Genomic DNA, 16,294 nt, shown 5'->3' with positions numbered 1-16,294 from the left:
TCAAATGTAGTCTTCCACTAATTACCTTCTCTAATGTGAATCTGATGGTATCTACTCTTCATATCTATATTTGCAAAATACTCAACTCCATTCAAATAGTCCATAATATCATCCATCCTTGGAAATGGAAATCTATACTTTATTGTGATCTTGTTAATAGTGTGAGAATTTGTGCATGTCCTCCATTCTCCATTCTTCTTTGGTGCTAATACTACTAGTACAACACATGGACTAAAACTCTCCCAAATCAATCCCTTCTACAACAACTCATGAACTTGTTTTTTGTACTCTTCATTTTTTGTTGGTGTCAGTCTAGATGTGCTACCTTGTTTGGAAAACTACCTCCTAGAATCAAATCCATTTGGTGACTGGTCTTTCTCACAAGGGTAATCCATCAAGTACATTATTTGACACAATATCAGGAAGCCCTCCCAAAAATCCACAATTTCTATAGGTACCTCCTCTACTTCTTCTTTACCATCTTTTGGGATTACAAAAAGAAACATGTGCTCATGCTTCATACCTTCAAGAAACACATTTCCATCAAAAAAACATATTCTAGCAGCACTACATACATTTTCTTCTTTCTCCTTTAATGGCTTCAACTTATGTTTCACTCCATCCTTTCTTAGAGTGTAGGTATTTTCTTTTCCATCATGTACAACATGTCTATCAAACTTCCATGACCTACTCAGCAATATATGCCATATTTCCATAGGTATAATATCACATAGCACCTCATCCTAGTAGCTTCCAATCTTAAATTTCACTAAGCATTTCTCACTTACCATGACCTTGTGGTCATATTGTACCTAGAGGAAATATGGTATGGATGCAAGTTTTTTTGTCTCTTTAGGTTCAACTTTGTGATCATCTTTTCTGATACTAGATTTTTGATACTTCACCATCAATGATCACATCACAACACTTATCTTCACATTTTCAGCTTGTGTGAAACAAGCTCCTTCTTTGATTAGGTTTATTATCACCACTCAACATGACTCTTCTATTAACTAGGACTTAACCTCTTTTAGCATCTTTAGAATGTGATGATCTGGCATCTTCGTCAACATGCACAACTCTGGCCTAGCCTTCTATTCTTTGATATATCCTTCCTTGGCACTGTGAATAATCAAATTATCTATGCCCTTTTTCTTTGTAATGAAAATATTTCCCATAGAAGCCTCCTCTTCCAAATCATTTCTCTCTTCCTCTATTATCTCTACTATTCTGATCATGAAAATAGTTAGAATTTTTTCCCTTCTGGTTCTAATTGCTACTTCTAGTCTCATCCATGTTCTTATGATCATCATTTTGGCCTCCATATGATTTTCCACCATTTCTTCCAATCCGACCTCTACCACTATTTTTGTAATCAAACATTTTTCTTAGCTTATCCTCAACTCTTATGGAAAACTAGTATGCCTCCTCAATACTATTCATTCAAACCAAACTCGGCTCCTACTAAATTCTTGGCCTTAACCCATTAAGATAATGGGAAACTTTCTCCTTATACGCTTCTACATGGTTGATTCTAATGAGAAGTTGGTAGAAATCTCTAGTATACTCTTCAACAAATATTTTTTCTTGGTTCAACCCTCACATTTTCTTCAACAGATCAAGCTCATAATATGTGAGAATGATCTCTTGCTTCAATTTAGCTATCATTTGATCCCATCTATTGATTATGTCCTTTGCTCTTCTATTTCACTCCAATTGGATCTCTTGCCACTAGATCTTCTTGTGACCCTTTAGTTTGGCATTTGCAAACTTGACCCTATCCAGATCTTCAATATCTTCATATTCAAAGTACTCCTCCAATTCATTGATCCAATTGATCAATTCCTCTCGATTAAGATTTCCTACAAATGTGGGAACATCAAATTTAGGTCCTTTTCCAATCTTAGAAATGGCTTTGAAAATATTTTCCTCTTTTGGGTTCAAAACTTCATCTTTTGCTACTTGATCCACATTTCCTTCTTCTCTTTCATCCTCACTTTCGTCATCTCCTACAAAAATATTCATCCCTCTATGCATTTGTTCTTGCAATGCTTGCATTTTCCTTTGGAGGGATCTAAAACCCTCAGGTGTAACACTGACAACTCTCTCATCATGCTCTCTTCATTAAGATATCTTTGTGCTTCTATTGAAACCCTAGTGCAAACTACCTCATAATTGGTGATTTGTCTACATGCTCAACCCAAACCATGGTCCTAGTGTGAACTACTTCATAGTCAATGATCTATCCACATACTTAGGAACTCTAGCTTTGATACCATTTGATGAAGGGTTCTCCCTTAATATGATAAATACATAATAGCAATAAAGAAACAAAAACAATTTGCAAGAACAAAATATGGGCTTCTTATTATCTCTCCAAATATGCAATTATAGAATTCAATATTATAATATGCTAACCCACATAGGCACCTTCATTATAATAATTTTCAAAAAGAAATTGTGAACTATCACCTAGAGCTATCCTACATAATTTTTAGGCCTTTCATAAATAGGAAATTAAATATAGCCTAGGAAGATTCTAGACACTCAAACTTAGTACCTAGGACCGATAGACCCTAACAATACATATAGAGTTAGCTGAATATACTTTTGACATTTATTTTAGAAAATTTAGGTAGCCCAACTTTGGAAGACCATTAACTCTCAAACCATTGCTCTAATTAGATATAATAAGCACTTTTCAGAAACCTTAGCTCCTAATTTACAGGCTCAAATCTACACAAGTGCCCATTTGTTGAGTTTTCGGGCCTTATCTAGGGCCTTTCAGGCCTTCAAAACTAAGCCTAGAGTTTTTATACCAAAATTACACCATCTATAATAACATCACAAATACATATAATTTAGCCATGAAACTTCTTTGACAAATTAATATAACTAAAATGAACCTTCACCATTGAAATTAGAACATTCCAAGCTTGTATGACTAACTTACTAAGTAAGCCTCCATAGATAACAACTCTGGATGAAGACAACCCTTATTGAAACAACTAAAAGGAAATATTTTTGAGTGATGCAAGATTTCTCTTACACCCAAGATGCTCCTACATTAGGTTTTCTTAATGAAAAGTTATTGTCTGTGGAAGCTTGCTACTTAGTAAATTAGTCATATGAGCTTAGAATGTCCTAATTTCATAGGGAGATGTTCATCTTGGATATATCAGCCTACCAATTGAGGCTCAGTATCATATCATGCATATTCATGAATTTATTACAGATTTTTCATTTGAAGTTTTGGTATACAAACTTTAGGCTAACCATTGAAGGCCTAAGTGTTCCTAGATGAGGCCTAAAAACTTGATGCATGACTGCTTGAATGGATCAAAGTTTGTAGATTAGAAGCTAAGGTTTTCAAAAAGTGGTTATAATAGAAACTAGAGCAACAATACAAGAGTTATCGCCTCCAAAGTTGGGCTAACCAAAACTTCCAAAATAAATGTCAAAAATGTATTCAGCCAACTCTATTTTGTTCTTTCTAGTTGTTGTTATTTCTTTGTTTCTATTATGTGATTGTGGTATTAAGGCCCGAGCACCCTTCATCAAGATAATAAGAAGCTCATATTTTATCATTACCATTTTTTTTATTTCTTTGTTTCTATTATGTTATTATGTTATTAATGGGAGAACCCTTCATCAAGAATTAAGATTAGGATCTTCTGACACACATTTCCATTCCACCTCCCCATCTAGACACTGAAGAGTTAAATCTGAAGGATTATCAGATGAAGGAGGTCATATTGGGAAGCCCACAATGGACACAACAAAATTATTGATTACCATAAACCTCAAGAAAGTTTTTTCATATTGGAAAAAGATGAGTCAGAGTTGACAATGCTATGGAAACCAGGTGGTAGGATTGATAGACCCTACAAATCTTGAAATTTTTCTTGGAGATACATTAGAAAGGAAGGAGGTAGGACCACAAATGCATTCATTTTGGGAAATTTTCCATAATGGAATCACAATTTTGAGGAAAGATGAGTACAAATAATCTAGGGTAATTTGAACCTTTTGCATAACCTCCAGACCAATGCCAAAAATTTGGTCATTATTATAAACCAATATTTTGGCCTAATGAATGAAGTGTGTACCTAGGCCAATGATTCTCAAGCACTCAAATCTATTAAAGGGTAAAGGTATCAGATGCTTATGGAGATATACTCAGTGGAGGAATTATATAAATTAGATGACTAGATAGAGAATATATCTTCTAACAATAAAGTCATGGAAGGATTACATGAAGGTATTCAGGGAATAAAGAATAAGGCTCAAGAGCAACTTTTGGAAATGGATTTATACTACAACACCGCTAGTCTTGATATTTTTGCAGATAATTCAAAGAATAAGCTTTCCTTAGTACAAATTATAGTTCAATAATTCATGGATACATTTGAAAATGCTTCTTTAGAAGATGATGTAAGACAAGCATTCGAAATTGAAGAAGCATTGTTAGAACTAGATTCTAAGTTTGAGAATTTTGTGGATACAAGAATAGAGGTGAGATACTACCAGCAAGTAGTTAAGAATGAGTATGATTCATTATATTTCCCAAAAGCTAATGAAGTGAAAGAGATAATAGAGAAATTCAAAAAAAAAACATCTAGACATCATTTTGGTATAAAGGGGAAGAAAACACAAATGCTAGAAATCGAGTTTAGACATTTAGAATAATTTTTGGATTTTTGGGTACTATCACCAAGGTGTGCTTTTCAGAGGTGGACTTTTTGAAGGTGCACTTTTCTCAGAGGTGCGCTGACAATTTGTGAAAAAGAACTAGTGCATTGATAGCTAATTACCAATTTCTAATTTAGAGCGTTCTATGCATTAGAAACATATTTTGATAGGAGTTCAACTCCCAGAGACACCTACAAAAGGTTGAGCTTCCATTTTTAGAGCTCTTAGTGACTCCTAAATAATCTCATGGCTTCTATCTTCTTATCTCCTTATTCTTTTATTTTTTTAGTCATGTAAAGGCTCATGCACCCATTAATTGATATAAACAAGGGTAGAGACCTATTTAGCACCATTTAGAGAGTCAGTTGCATTAGAAGAACATCAATTGCTTCTATCTTCTTATCTCCTTTTATTTTATTTGTTTATTAGCATGATTTGCATCAGAAGAACTCTTAATCCTAACATAAAGAGAGGGGAGGATTTCTTTTAAATGCATGGATATAATATGTAATCCAGACCATTATTTTGATGTAATAATATATGCTATTGGCGCTCTCATTCTAAGTGTAGTAAATCTTGTCAAAGTGTGTTATTTTTGTGAATTCATGTTCATGAATGATAATGGAGCTAATGGTCTTATAGCATTTTTATAATTATGCAATCTTTTAATTCTAGTGTTATCCTTATGTTAATAAATTTTGGTATTGTGATAAATTGGAGAAAGGATCATTGTTGTTCTTACATATTGTTTTGTCTTGTGTCAGTGCACTTTCTGTGGCCTCACTATTTGATGAAACATGAAATATCTTTCATTTTTTATTAAATTTCCCATCGATGATTAAATCAATGGAGTTGAGGAACCATTGCTCCTAATTTCATTAGTTTCCTTACAGATCTTTTTTATAATTTAATTCAGAGGCATGTTGTTACTTTGGTTCATATCTATTAGGAATCTACCTTTCAACAATTTGATTTAAATCCCTTGTTATTCTATCTTTGTTATTTTATTTTCAAACACTTAGTCAAAATAGGAATTCATATAGTTGTATTGATTAAAAATTGTATTTATCATAAAATAGAAAATATAAAAGCATGTCTTCCTTTGTAGTTACATTTTAGCAAAGTTGTACAGATTTTTGGGTACCAATACAGGCCTCATTGTGAACATTCATTCAATTGAGTTACCCAACAAGTTGAAAAACAACCACGTAGAACCTTGGAGTTGGTTATTGATTAGATTTTCAAGATAGAGATTCAAATGGATTTTTTTCATTAACCATCATACAAAATGACTGCTCAACAACAGAGGCGATAAAAGGAGGGCCCAAAACCATTTTTCCCAAAAATCCAAGTTGTTGTTTGAAAGTTCTATACCTTTGGAAGTTTTGAATTTTTTAATTTGTCACTATTAGAAGGTGCACTTTTCAGAGGTGGGCTTATTGAAGGTGTGCTTTTTAGGGGTGCACTTTTTGGAGGTGCACTTTCCAAAAATAAGCACAAACTAGTGGATCCTAATCTACCATCTCCATTTCAGCGAGCTTTAAGGTCTTCACTTGATTGATAGGAGTTCCTAGAACTCAATCACTTTCATAAGCCTTGTAGTGATAAGGGGATACTAAGAATTCTACCACTCCCATTTTAAATTTCATCATCTTCCTCCATTCGACCTTCAAACTTACCTCCATCTATTGTTTCACGTAATCCTCCATCTATGAATTTCTTTGCAAATGCAATCGATTCACCAATCAATTTGCAAGGTCCACTCAATGACCATCCCAAGAACCCTAAGAAATTTTTCCCAAGGTTAATCTATGGAGAAACATAGACAACTAAGGAACACATTAAGGTGTTCAAAGAAATATGCAATCAAAAATAGATTCAACAAGAGAATGTGGTCCTTTGTTTTGTTCCCATATACATTGGGAGAAGTTTCATTTAACTAGTGCATGAATATATTGTCAAGATCTTTTCAAAACTCAGTAGCTTTTGAAAATTTGTTCCTCAATCAATTAAAAGCCTCCATCAATCTGATTGTCATTTACCATCAATTCATATCTATCAAGAGGGATCCAGTAGAGACTATTTCACACTTCACCATTGCTTTCATATTGCATATCGCAAGTTGGAAACTCCTTACACCATACCAATTGGGGTTGTAGTTCATATTTATCTAAAGTCTATGGACCACCTTACTTCTTTCTTCCTAAGGAGATATCTTGCTATAGATATTGATACACTAGAATAGGTCTTTGAAGAAGTTATCACGTTGACTAAATAGGCTAACCCCAATGGAGGAGGGATGATAGTTCCAACCCATGTCAGTATGATAGTACCAACATATACTATTAAAGTGCAAGTAATGCCTAGTCAATTAATTCTATTAACTCTAGTCCTACTACAATAAGCACTATCTATGCCAGCTCCAGCTATAACCTACCTAGGATACAAACCTCCAAAAGCTACCTTCTCTGAGCTAAAAGGAGCACCACTCGCTGAGGCAGAAAATAATATCATAACTGAGCTAGATCAAATGAAAAGGATAATGTTTAAGATAGCCAATGACCTAACTCATCAAAGGTTGTTACAAGGGCATAATAACAACTTCTAAAGAACAAATGTGGCCCCTTACAACAATAACTATGGTCAAAATTACAATTATAATTTCAGCAAGAATAATAATGGAGGTAATAATTTCAACCCACCAGATCATAACGATAGTTTCCAAAGACAAAATTGACAATAAAATACTCGTCAAAATAATGAAATTATCCTAGTAGAAAAAAATAAAAATGCTCAATTTGTGGACATCAATCAACTAGACACCATTCAAAATATATCCAATGATAGTGGCTCATATTTCAATAGAAATCAAGAAGTGAACTAGAATTCACAATGCACTAATAATGAGTCCACTAGGTAGTTTAATGCCATGTTGTTGGAATCTTATGATTCTCCATAGAACATTGAAATGGGAGATCAAGTCAACAAGAAATTTTTTTCCATTCAATCAAGAATCAAACCCTAAACTAGAAGAGATGTTCCCTTTTTAGAATGACAACTAGAATACTTACAACTTATGAAATTGAAGGGAACCCATGACTAATCAAATTCCCCATGGATTATAGCCAACACCCCCAATTCCAAGAGAAAATAATAATCCTACACCTACAAGAGCAGCCTTTTTTGGATAACAAATCTAGAACCAAGGAAATATACCTAAAATACTAAAGAATCTTGCCTAGTTAGCTAAAAAGTATAGTGTTATTGAAGAGATAAAGAGGACCAAGATTAATATATCCATGTATGATATACTACAAAGTTATCCTACTCAAAGAGAAGCACTATTGAAAACTTGTGATCATACAAAGATAATACCTTGTGTATGCTCTCAGAAGATAGTGCCTACCATGTATAAAGACAAGGCCAAAGTGCCCCCTTTCTTGCTTAGTCTTAGAATTTTTCAAAGAAACCTTCCTAATTTTCTCATATATTTAGGAGCTTCTTTCAATGTTATGCCACTTTTGGTAGCTTAGAAATTTGGAGTCACCTCACAACCCACAAATTTAATAGTGATTCAACTTGACAAAATCAAAGTTAAGGTCATAGGGGTATTAAAAGATATTAGCATACAAGTTATTAAAAATCCCCAAATTCAAGATATCATAGACATACATGTGGTGGAGATTTTGGAAATATATGACCTATTACTGAGTAGCGAATGGACCCGAAGCCTAAGAGGATTGGTTTCAAAATATTTCACCTAGTTGTGGTTTCCTTGGAATCTATTGAATAACTAGATCAAAAGAGACATTGAGCCAAAAATTTAAAAAATGATCACAGAGTACAATGCTCCAAATGAGGTAGCATTTTTTCAATTAGACTTAGGATCATATAGGGTAATGGCTTTTGACATAACTTTAGTTCAAGAAACCACTAACATGGATGCAAAATCATTGAATCCTACCCCACCAAAAGGGATTGTGACATAGTTCATAGATAGCATGGTTGTAAATTTCTAGTGTTTAGGAGAAGATGAAAATCCAAATATCTTGCTCCTTCCAACATTTTGTAGCTTTCATAAGGTGATCTATTCATACTTTCAATTCTTAGATTGTTGAGAAGTAATTGCTTGGGCATTAACTCAGCTAGCACACTCAATAACTAGTCAAGCCACAAGTAAAATACCCAAAGGTAATTCAAGTCATGCATGCACATTTAAAGTCATGCATAGTAAAGAAGATGAAAAAGAAGATTTAAATGTGTCATATAGTGACAACTCTTTTAATGGGAGATTTTTTCCTTATCGTCCACCAAGAATGATTAAAATTCTTAGAAGAAGAAATTTTTTGAAAGGTGAAGGATGGACCTCGATCATTGTTCAAACTAAACCATAAATTGATAAAATCATAGAGTTGATTGGAGAAATTGAAGATGAACAAAAGAAACAAATAATACCTATATCAAAGATAAATAGTAATAACTCATCAAGTATAATATGTGAAAGAATGTAATGGGTCCCAAAGGAACAATCCTTCAAATTCTTAGTAAAAGGAAAGCTTCAAAAAAATAAACACAAGTCAAGGAAACCAAAAGAAAAACCAATTTGGATGCTCAAGTTTGATGATTCTAAATGAAAATTAGGAGCCAAGACAAGTATTGAACTAATTAAACCTAAATTTAGGTCCTTTTATGTTGCATATCATTTATGATTGAGGTGTACTAACAATGTTGCAAAATATGAAGCCTTGATCCACAGACTTCTCTTTGCATTAGAAAAGGATGTTGAATCTCTCATAGTTGGAGACTCTCAATTAGTGATTCAAAAATTCAAATCAATCTATTCTTACAATGAAAGAAGACTAATTTCTTATTAGAAGAGAGTTTGGGACTTGATGGAATATTTTGAAGCTCTAAACATAAGGTCTATTACAAGAAGAATAAATGTAGTAGCTAACGTCCTTACAATATCAACTAGTGCATTACAATTTGTTGAAAGAAGAAAGCCCAAAAGGCTTTTTGTTGAACTTTTGGCTACCTCATTTATTCCTAATAACATTACTAACTTCTAGGTCTTCCAAAATGATCAACATATTTTGGATTTCATTATGTGCAAAGGTCCATTTAAAGTGATGCATAGTGCTCACATCAAAAACCTAGTGAGATGACAAATTTCAATTGTAGACACCTAAAATTGTCCAAAACCCATTTCTTGACCAATTAAATAAATATTTACATTTATTTAATTATGTTCACCTTTCCTTGATTTAAATAAACTAAGCTTTATCTAAATCCTAGCCTTTCCTTGATTTAAATAAACTAAGGTTTATTTAAATCCTAACCCATTCACTTTAATTAAGTACTTAGTTTACTTAATTAATCCTTCCCTAATCCCACTTGGAATTAAATACTACATTTAATCCTATTTGAGCACATGGATCCTACCTTTAATCCTCACCTAACCACACTATCCTACCTAACCCATCATGCTAAACCTACCCACTTCCTTAATCATGCTTGCTTTGCATAATCACCTAGCTAATCACCTTTTAATCCTAAGTGTGTGCTCACACATGTGTGAGGAATCCTCACATATGTGTAAGAGATGTTCACACTTTCTTCATCCCTCATGTCTTCCATGCCTCTTGCATGAGAATCAAGGTGTCTCACACATGTGTGAGAAGCCATGCTTCTCACAACTCTTGCACACTTGTCCCCTTGCATGAGATTCAAGTTGTCTCACACATGTGTGAGAATCCATTCTTCTCACAGCTCATTGATCATGTCACCATAAAAGGTTTCTCACACATGTGTGAGCATATTGACCCCTTTGAATTGGTCAAAACCCTAATCCACTTGGCCTCCACCTCATGGACACCTCATCGATCATAAGAGATCCTAGCCCTTCATCTTGCCTTTAATCTCAATCATCCATTGCATCCTTTTTCCTATAAATAGAGAGCCCTCTCCTCATTTCCAAAAAAGCACCATCTACCTCATTGTTATGCTGTTGGATTTGTGAGCAACCACATCCCATAATGTGAAATCATCTACACTTGATGATTTTGTGAGGTTTGCATTGGTGTTATTTTCAATAGTTTATACTCTTTTTATTTCATGTTATGTTTATTTCCATGTTCTCTTTCATATTTTGAGGTTTTCATAATCATGTAGGAATATGCATTAGTTTCTTAGTGTTTATTCCTCTTATTACATTTTTATGCAATACATCAGTACCTTAAGTTAACTCTACCTTATCAACTCTTTGAGAACCCTCAAAGACTCCTTTTAAAAACCTATCAAAAGGTTACAAAATTCTATCCAATCTTTCAGGCTTTCTATAAACTCTTCCTCTTTTTGATTCTAGAGACTAATGATGTGAAAATGAGCACAAACTAGGAAATGGACTTCAAACTATTCCTTGGAACCAACTCAACTTTGGAAAATTCTAAGGGACTCTCAAGGATTAGACTTCTACAATTATTTGGCTTCCCCAACTTCTACCATGTAAAATTGCTTGCCTAATTCCCTTGTAGCCTTTTTACTCATTTTAGGATAGTAACTTGAACTTTTTGTAGAGAACTTGGTAAGAAAACTAGGTTTTTAGATATCATTTTGGAAATTCAATTTTTTAAAAATAATGAAAGATTTTCTAAAATTTTATATCTCATTTTGGAGGGGGTTTTCTTAAAGGTTACCCTGGCCTCTATAGCTACTATCACTTTCTACCCCTTGACTATTGCTAGCCTCTCCTTGTTGTCTTGGATAGTTTCCTCTTCCAAAGAATTTACCTCTTCCTCTAAAAGAGTTTCCTCTTCCTCGTCTATTTTTCTTTTCACCTTTCCTCTTTTACTTTCCTCAATCTTGTGGGCAAGTTGGTAGCACTTGTGGACTAATTCCACTGACACCAAAGTTAACTCATCTTGAATATTATATTTGATCCCATTAATGCACCTTGCAAGTTTTTTTTGTTTATTCTCATACAATTTAGACCTAAGAGTCAAGGTATGAAATTGCTAAGTGGAGATACTTACATCCATTTCCTTCTGCTTGAGATTATGTAGCCTCTTATGAAGCATCACTTCATAAACCTCAAGGACAAAATAATTCATGATATCTTCCATCATTCTCTTCCATGTGCCAATGGGATGCTTTTCTTCCTCTACCCTTTTATTTTGAATAAATTTACACCAACTTCATGTTGGGCATTTGAACTTGGATTTTCCCACCTTCAACCTCTGATTTATAAGTATCTCCTTAGCCTCAGAATGGTTTCCAAGATCCTCCAACAATTCCATGCATGCTTCTAGTTCTAACTTCCCATCAAACATGCTTAAGTCTCCTTTGTCTTTTCTTCCTACCCTTTAGAGGGATGTTACCATGATATTCTAATATTCAAGCATGTTAGGCAAGTTGTCTCCCTCTTCTTCTTCTTCTTCTTTGGACTCCTTATTCTATTATATTCTTACTTTCCCCTTCAACTTATCAACTTCTCTCTTCATTGCCATATTTTTCCTCTCTGACAAACCTACTCTCAACCATTTGATCTTTTAGAATATTTTCCAACTTAATGTTGGTTATCCTCAAAGGAATATTTTCCCCTTTTTCCATCTTATTCTCCCCAATAGATTCAAAGTGGCTTAGATACCACTTGATGTACAGTGATCACACCAAAAGCCTAGTGAGACCAAAACTTTTAGTACCTTAAGGTGACTCTACCTTATCAACTCATCTAGAACCCTCAAATACTCCTTTCAACAACCTATCAAAAGGTTATAAACTTCTATCTAATCTTCCTACCTTCAAAGCAACTCTTCCTCTTTTTCATTCTAGAGACCAATAATGGGGAAATGAGCAAAAACTTGGAAATGGACTTCAAACTATTCATTGGACCCAAATCCAATTTGAAACATTTTAAGGGACTCTCAAGGATTAAAATTCTATAATTATTTTGGCTTTGCCAACTTCTAGTATGAAAAATTGCTCTTAAGAGGCCTAATTCCCTTATTGCCTTTCTACTAGTTTTAGGATAGTGACTTGGAATTTTCCCATAGAACATTGTAATAAAACTAGGGTTTTAGATACCCTTTTGTGAGTTCCTTCAATCCCTCTAACACCAACTTCCCAACCTACTCTAGCACCCCTAAACCTCATAGGCCTAATCGCCCAAATCGAGCATGGAACACCTGGTAATGAACAAAGATAGGTACTTAGGTTTTTTTATTGTTTTATAAGGCCTTACCTAACTTATTTCACCAATAAATGACCAATCACCAAGCTCTATGGCCTCATTCCAAGTCCTGCCCATGAAATAAACACTTTCTTGACTGAATACATAACAATATTCAACCTAGGGCATGTTCATAAGACCCTTATATCCTTTAAGAAAAATCCACAAATTAGGAATCTAAAAGTAAATTCCCTAACCTTGAAAATTCTAGAAGTCCATGAAAAAAAATTGTGGAATTGCAAGTTAGGGCCACATCTTCTTGGAAACCCTCAATTTAAGGGTGTGTAAACCTACTTGCAGTAAAACTGATCTAAATTGCTTCAAAATGAACCAATAAATATTAAATCAAATGAAATTTAATCAATACTAAGAAACCTATTAATTCATGCAATTGGATTTGGTCTTGCAAACTGTATAGTTCTATACAACAGAGAAATGCTCAAAAATCTATATATTCCTTATGCAAAAATGCTTGAACATACACTAACACACACCTCAAATGTCCTTGAGGGTATTCGAATAAAAATACATCATTTCCAATTGATACTTAGGTGGTTGAAGTAGTTACAAGACCAGTTACAATGTTTTTTCAAAAATTATCAAAATTGTCAAAATGTTGTTAACAACTTTTCTTGCAAAAAGAAATTTTCCAACTATTGCCTCCTAGAACTTAAAGACTTGGACACTTGCAACTCAATATTATTCAATGACTCATAAAAAACACCTAGAGTCAATTTATTGGCTAAAATAACCCAAAATAGGATCCTTAGGACTAAGTGAACATAGGCTTATATATGCACCTTAAGTTCCTTGACCTCACAAAAGGATCAACCTTATTACAAACAAGAAAAAACCACCATATAATGAGGTGGATAATCACCCCATGTCCTTCCATCATGAGTCACCTTTAAGTAGATCATATAAACTATCAAGTCACCTAGGTGCCCTACACCACAAAGGAGAAGAAATTGATGACACACTCAATGAAAAACTTGAAGAAGATGAACTAGAAGATGAATATGGGATCATAAATATGAAAACTAATACTATTCCTAAGGGGATGGTGGAGTTGGAATCAAGAAGAATCAATATTTAGTAAGAGGACTATCTTAGAAAAGGGAATCAAAGAATGTGAGTCTTCTAATCTAGGCATGAGAGATGACCTTAAGTTGGTGAGGTTTGGGAAGGTATTTCATTCCCAAGAATGAGAAAGTATTCTCTAATTACTCACAAAATACAAAGATGGCATTGAATGGAGTTATGAAGAACTCAAGTCATATGATCTTGATATCGTCACTCATGATATTCTATTGAAGCCTTATACTAAGAATTTTTATCAAAGATGGAGACTGGTAAACCCTACTATTTAGCCATTGATAATGAATGAGGTCTAGAAATTTCTTGATGCTAAGATTATCTTTCTAATCTGACATTCTACATGGGTTGCTAATTTGGTACTAGCAAGGAAAAAGACTGGAGAGATTCACCTTTGCATAGACTTTCAAAATTTGAACCAATCATCCCAAAAAGATAATTACCCTTTGTCTTCACTTGATGAAGTATTATAGATTGTAAATGGGTCTAAGATAGATTAAAGACTATATTCACAATAAAATAGGGAACATTTGCATACAGAAGGATTCCCTTTGGATTAATCAATGTAGGAGTTACATTTCAAATAGCAATCGATAAGGAATTTAAGGGGTTGATTAAAAAATCATAGTTATCTATATGGATGACCCAACGATCTTTTCAAAAGATAAGAGTACTCATATTGTTGACTTGAAATAAGTTTTCAACCAATGTTAGAAATAAGATATATCTCTTAACCCTAATAAATGTTCATTCAAGGTTACCAAAGGAAAGCTATTAGGTCACATCATATTTAAAGTTGGTATTTTAATTGATCTTGGAAGGATAGAAGTAATTCTAAAGTTTTCACCTCCCCATAGCCGCAAAGAGCTTAAATATTTCTTTGGGAAGATTAATTTTGTATGCAAGTTCATTAGTGGCTTCCTCAAGATAGTTCACCCCCTCAATGATTTACTAAAGAAGTGAGAAAAAATTGTATGGGTTCTTGAAGTCAAGAAGTCTTTTGAAGATATCAAAGTGGCTATTTCCACAACCCCAATGCTTGTAAGTCTTTATTATGAGTTACCTTTAAAAATCCATTATTTTTCTTTATAATACTCATGTGTAGAAATCCTCACACAAAAGAAAGATAAAAGAGAATGAGAGATCTATTGCATTCATGAGTTTCCCACTGAAGAATGTTGCATTGAACTATTCCAATCTTGGCAAACAATCATTCTCCCTAATAAAGGCACTCAAGAAATTTTTCCACTACATACTTAGGAGTAAGGTATTGTCTATTGTGTTAGATCCTAAAGTCAAATAATTTTTGATCTAGAATGAGTTAGGTGAAAGAAAAGGAAAACAAATGGCTATATTACAAAGTTTGATTTGGAAATTCAACCAATGAAGCTAGTGAGAGGATGAGGGCTGATCAAGATGATAGTTGATAATTAATAAAAAATCATAGTATCTCAAGTAGACACTAATGAAGGGATAATAACATATGTTTAGTATCAATATATTGCATATTACCTCTTTCAAGATCAATACCCTCAATGGATGAATACTTCCCAACACAGAGGAGTGAAAATGAATCTGAATCCTACATGCTTCAAGATAGGATTTACTTTAGGAAACAATATCAAGGGATTTATTTGAAATGTTTAGGACATGAAGAAGTGAGAGAAGTACTAGAATAGTAGCATGACAAGTATGGAATTGGATATGGATCAGCAAAGGCTATGGCCCATCAGATTTTGAGATCAAGTTACTTTTGGCCTACAATTTTCAAAGACACATTTGAACATGTATTTTCCTACCACCCCTATCAAACAAGTGCCAATAGAGAAATAAACCCAATTATGTCATTGCAACTAATGTTTGAGGTGCACCCCTTTTCCAAGTGGTGGTTGGATTTTATTGGACTATAAACCCACCATCGTCAATGGAAATATGTTTGTCCTCACAACTACAAATTATTGCACACAGTGGACTGAAGATGAAACTTTTAGAAATTGTATAGAAAATACAGTCAATGACTTTTTAGAAGAACACATTGTGACTAGATTTGTAATGTCATTCTTCCTAGTGCATGATAACAGGCCATCTTTTACGTTCATTTTCCTTACTCAATGGGCACTAGCCAATCAAATCATAATCAAATTCTCATATAATTATTATCCCCAAGGGAATGGTGTGGTCGAGTCCACCAATAAGAATTGGATTATAGTGATAAAATATTTTCTCATAGAGAATCAAAAAGATTGACACACCTAATTGAAATATGCATTATGGACAAAT

This window comes from Cupressus sempervirens, chromosome 6, assembly GCF_028749045.1.
Source record: "Cupressus sempervirens isolate cs-2001-9-10 chromosome 6, ASM2874904v1, whole genome shotgun sequence".
Lineage (NCBI taxonomy): Eukaryota > Viridiplantae > Streptophyta > Pinopsida > Cupressales > Cupressaceae > Cupressus > Cupressus sempervirens.
Note: the sequence above shows the minus strand (reverse complement) of the source record.